This window comes from Sus scrofa, chromosome 13, assembly GCF_000003025.6.
Source record: "Sus scrofa isolate TJ Tabasco breed Duroc chromosome 13, Sscrofa11.1, whole genome shotgun sequence".
Taxonomy (NCBI): domain Eukaryota; kingdom Metazoa; phylum Chordata; class Mammalia; order Artiodactyla; family Suidae; genus Sus; species Sus scrofa.
The window spans coordinates 206,275,831-206,281,268 of NC_010455.5; the positions used below are offsets into that span (position 1 = coordinate 206,275,831).

Here is a 5,438-nt window from a genome sequence, read left to right on the forward strand (position 1 = left end):
ATGTCTTTAGATGCGTGTCTTTGAACTCTTTCTGCTTGGCAGCTGTTCGAAGCTCATTTCAGACGTGCCAGACCCTGTGGGTGATGGTGTGAGTTGCTGGCGTATTTGCCAGGCGACACTCAAGGACAGACCTTGCAAAATTCAGACTTTGCCACATTCAGACTTCGGCGGCACAGATCGGTCGCCCCACCCTGGACGCGGGAGCTCCCCCCGGGCTGCGCAACGGACACTAGGGGGCGTGAGTCTCCCGCTTTGGGGCGGCGAGAAGGCTCCGCCCAGTCGCCACCTGCACATCTCAGTGGGGAAAGCTCGAGGTTTCCTAAAGAGATGCCGCATAGTTGACGATGGAAACTGACTTGGGGGACAGAGGGATTCTGGTGAGTCCGCCCTAGTCCTGGTGCAGACACTGTAGAAACCGTGGCAGCGGAAGGAGACGAATGGCACTCAGAGCTGGGCAGAGCAAGGTTTATCCAGCACCCCTGGGGGCTCAGAGTCACCTCCAGAGTCTGAGCGCCAGGTCTTTGTTCTCAGCAACTTTTATCCCAGACAGGGTCTTGTTTTTCCCATGGAAGCAGCCCGGACCTCCGCCTTCCCGGAACAGACAGTGTTCTTGCCAAAGAAACTGAGCAAGCAACAGAAGCAGAGCGGATAGGCAATGCTGGCAACAGGATCAGCAGGGCTGCTGGCATAGGGTACATAGTTGCTACATAATTACAATAAGGTGGTATGAGGGAGTAGCTGAAAAGGCACACATCTGCCCTTTCAGCCAGGGAGGCATCTGTCCCTTAGTTAAAACCCTCACTTCAGCCCCACCCAGTGCGAGCTCCTCAGCCACTGCCTCTCCTGGGGTATCAGGGGCTTGCCACTGCTCCAACCCCCCGAAACAGGGCCCAAGGTTTCTACTTGTAATTCTTTTAAACAGATAAAGGTGTATTTCTTTATCGTCTAAATATAATACCTGCCCAGGAGTTCCCTTGTGGCCTAGTGGTTAAGGATTCGGCATTGTCACTGCTGGGGCTTGGGTTCCACCCCTGGCCCGGAACCTTCCGGTGCCTTGGGGGCAGCGAAAAGAAAAAGAGGAGAAAAAGTGTGTCCAGTGGCCCTGGCTTTCAGTGGCCCGGCACATCTCACCTCCTTCTGTCTGTCCACCAGGACTGGTCCCATGGCACCGCCTAGCTGCCGACAGGCCGTCTCGGGTCAGAACCCCTGGTGGGATGCCTGCTGGGTGATGCAGCCTTGGGGGGTGGGTGGAGGTGGAAGCTGCAGGAGGGGTGGGACCCAGTCCCTCCTCCCTGGCTGTCAGTGGGGGTCGGTGGTGGGGAATTCATTTCTGTTGCATCATCTCCTCTGCCTGCCAACCCATGTGCTGGGGTCACCCGCCCATCCTGGTGTCCAGGGCTCCTAGGTTTCGGGGTGTCTGAAGGAGCCCAGAGGCACCGGGTGGTGCTGAGCCGTGCTGCCTCCGGGGCTGGGCTGGGTGGGGGCTGAGTCGGGGCTGAGTGCTAGGAAGTGGGGGCTGTAACGAGGCCCAGATCCGGGCCGTGCTCTGCAGGAGGCCTTCCTTGTCCCCTGGCCCAGCCCTCAGCTGGCAGTTCTTCCACTGCTGCACCACTGCCTGCATGGGTCTCAGGCTGGGGGCACCCTGCTTGGCAACCTGCCTCTCTGATGACCCTTGTCCTCCCAGCAGGACTGGGCTCCTCTCCTCCTTCCCAGGACTGGGTGCTGATGGTCGCAGGGAACCAGAGCCCTAGTCACTGCGGGCGGAACCGTCTGTCTCCCAGCAGGTTGTACTTGGCGGTGATGCTGCAGCTGCACCTGCTCCCTGTCGTCACAACGAGGTCACTTGGCCAAATAGGACTCCCTGCCTGGCGGCCCTCGACCCCTGTCATCCTGCCCTGGGCGCTGGCCCCATAGGTGTGCTGCCTGCCCATGCTGCATGCAGCGCTGCCCAGCAGGCACGTACCCTGGCTGCAGTGTCAAGCCACGCTGGCCACTCACCACGGCAGGAAGTCACCTAGAGGCTGAGGCAGTGCTAGGGCTGGGCTCTGTGTCCTGCCCTGCCCTAACCTGTGCTGGGCCGCGGGCATCTTGCGGAAGGACACACACTCCCTTGAGTCTGCCTGGGGAGGGCAAGTGAGCCACGCGGTGCTTGAGCACACAGAGGTGCAGGTCCCGCTCAGAACCAGGGATGCGGGAATGGAAGGGACCTCCCGGTGGGTGGTCCAGCCCCCTGTTTTATGGAGAGGAAACAGAGACGGGGCCCGCCCAGGCCAGCCAGCTGTGAGCGGGAACCTGGCTGTCCTGGCAAAGCCATCCCCTCACTGTGCCTGACCCACCTCTCAGGCTGATGACACCCCACGGGGGGAGCACAAGGGGCTTGTGTGAGGGTCCTGGGCTGCCATGTCCAAGCACCACAGGTGGGGCGGCTGAAAACAAGACCCTCCTCCCAGCCTGGAGGCCAGGAGTCCGAATTCAAGATGTTTGCAGGGCTGGTTCCCTCCAAAGACACCAGGAAAGCAGCACCACCCCCCTCCAGCTTCTGGCAGGTTTGGCAGAGCCTGGTCCTCCCTGGCACGTGGTGACATTGTTCCAGTCTCTGCCTCTGTCCTCACATGTTCTTCCCTCTGTGTGTGTCTCTATGTCCAATCTCCCTTTCCTTCTTTTTGTCTTTCTAGGGCCACACCTGCGGCATATGGAGGTTCTCAGGCTAGGGGTCTAATCAGAGCTCCAGCTGCTGCCCTACGCCGCAGCCACAGCCACGCGGGATCCGAGCCAGCTCATGGCAATGCTGGATCCTTAACCCACTGAGCGAGGCCAGGGATTGAACCTGTGTCCTCATGGATACAAGTCGGACTTGTTAACCGCTGAGCCACGATGGGAACACATTCTTGGGGGGACCAGATTCAACCCTGTACAGGGTCTCATGAACTGTCTGGTGTCAGGTGGGCGTGAGCTGGTGGTATAGACAGTTGTTGGCTCTAAATGGCCAGCTGCTACACCCAGGGACAGAAAAACGGTGGCTTTGTGGAAATTTCAGGGCGGTCAGACCCCTTCTAGTTTCTCAGAGGGGGCTGGAGAAGCTGAGGGGCCTGGAGAAGCATCTGTGTGGACCCAGATGAGGCCGGTGGGAGAGAGAGGGCGGGTCCAGCAGGAGGCGGCTGCACAGGGAGTCCCGTTCTGGAATGCTGGCTGCCGGCAGCCTTTGGAGTTAGAAAGCGGGGGTGCTGCCTGCGTAGCCTTCTGGAAACCTCTGGCTGTCTAGACTGACAGGGGCTAGTGGCCCTGGTCAAACAGCCCAAGGATGAGCCTCAGGCAGAGTTGGGGCAGGTGGGCGAAAACAGGAAAGGTGCTCCTGGATTGGCCACCAGGTGACAGCCTGCCTGTGGCCATCAGACCAGAATGTTCCCTTCCATGACCAGGTCTCATGGGGAGGTGGTAAAGGTGGACTCGGAGGGCCGTTAAAAGCACGTTAGAAACCGAGAGAAGACGGTTCCCTGCACAGGCTCGCACAGCGCACACACGGGACCGCCTGCTCCTCAGGTGCCTGGAGCAAGGAGACCCTCCCTCCCCAGCATGGTGAGTCCCCGGGACCCCTCCTCCTTGGTGGTCTGCCCCTAGTTTTGAGAGGGGCTTCAGTTGGAGGAGAACAAGCCTCGTTTGTTCACAGAGCCCTAAACTGTGTTCCCAGGAGGGTTAAAACAAAGGCTGCTTACTGCAACCCCCAGGATCTGTGGGGGTGGGTGGGGGGCTGTGAGAGCAGAATGAAGCTCCAGCTCGGAGGTCCCAGCTGCGAAGGGGGTGCTTTTCCTTGTTCCTTCTCCGCAGGGGAGCCTCTTGCATAAACCCACAAAAGGCCTCGTAGATAATCTCACGTGTCTGGACGTGGGACTCCTCACGCGTGTGTACCAGGCTCGCCGAAATTCACTGGGAAGGCCCCGGAGGAGGAAGAGGATATCAGCAGCAAGAGAAGAGAATCCCTCTTCTTTATGGACCCTACCTTCTGTTGGGATGGCAGACATGATAAAGGAACAAGATAAATAAGGCACGTATAATGCACATTAGAGAGTGACACATGTTGAGAAAAATATTAAATTGGGAGGGAGGTGGGAAATAGGGTTGGAGCCCTTGTGTATCCGTCAGCTGTTGCTATGGTGATGCTACGTAACAAACATCCCAAACCTCAGTCGCTTGCAAACTCTGACATTTATTTCTCGCTCAGGGGTTCTGCTTCAGACCTCGGGATGGGTTTAGGTCTCCACCTGTGTCTCTGCCAGTGCTCAGACTGAGGGCAGCGTCTGCTGGGCATTCGCTTCTTGCGGTGCAGGGTCGAACCCCCCACATCGAAAGCCTCCTGCAGAATGTGGCCGAAGTTACATCTCCTCACACCCCACTGCCCAGAGAGAGTTAAGGGGCCAAGCAGGAGTTGGAGGGGTGGGGACGTGCACTCTGCCTGCCGTGGACTGTGGCCATGTCACAGGGGGAAACCGTCACTGACCAGGTGGTTTTTGGGTAAGGACCTCCAGGAAGCGAGTGACCCAGCCCCTCAGATAATGGAAGGAAGTGCAAAGGTGACATCTGAGCGACTGCAGGGGCCAGTGTGGCTGAGCATCAGGAATGGGGGCAGGGAGGGAGAGGCCAGACCTCAAAAGGCATCGCAGGTCATGGTAAGACTTAGGCTTTTGCTCGGGCGGGATGGAATGACAGGTGAGGTCTGGGGCACATGAATGGCTTATGTGACTTTAGGGGATCACCCTGGCTGCTGGCTGAAGAGCTTCTGGGGGGCAAATGCGGAAATGGGGAGCCCAGCAAGGACGCAACTGTAATTATCCAGGCGAGAGGTGATGGCGTCTCAGATTTGGGGGGCTGTGGGCTGGTGAATCGGACTTGAATTCTGGGTATTCTTTGCAGAGAGCAGTGAAAAGATTTGTGGAGAAGTCAGGTTTGGGAAGTGTATTCGTTTGCTCATCCATCCATCCATCCATCCACCCACCCATCCATCCATCCGTATCTGTCACGTGTCTCTTTGTGTCCATCATCCATCCGTCTTGTGGTTTGGTTTCCCTGGGGAGCCCTGACTCACAGCCCTTGTTTGATCTGTGTCATGGTCTCTGACTCCTGGACTGTTCACACCATCGGGAGATCTGTTGCTGCCCTGCCTGCAGCCCCCGGTGGCCTCTGAGCCCACCACAGCAAAGGGGCCATTTCGGAGGGGCATGGTCCCCCTGCTTCTCTGTTCTCGGGGTCCAGGGGTCCGCTCAGCCCAAGTGAAACTCCCCGAAGTGCCAGAGTCAACGTCCCCCGGAGCAGCCTTCCAGCAGGGGGGCTGTGTCAGGGTAAACGCCGCGGCTTCTGCCCCTGATGGGGGCGGCCCTGCCATGTATCCAACGTGGCTCCTCAGGGGTGCCCACGGGCCAGGCCCCAGTTGCCCATGTCAGTGA

At 58.6% G+C, this 5,438-nt stretch overlaps 1 long non-coding RNA gene across 1 annotated transcript; it reads left to right on the forward strand.

The window, feature by feature from the left end:
* On the forward strand, positions 251-5,188 carry LOC110256285. The gene is made up of 3 exons (XR_002337650.1): positions 251-377; positions 3,420-3,576; positions 3,826-5,188. It is a non-coding gene; the product is annotated as an uncharacterized LOC110256285 (long non-coding RNA).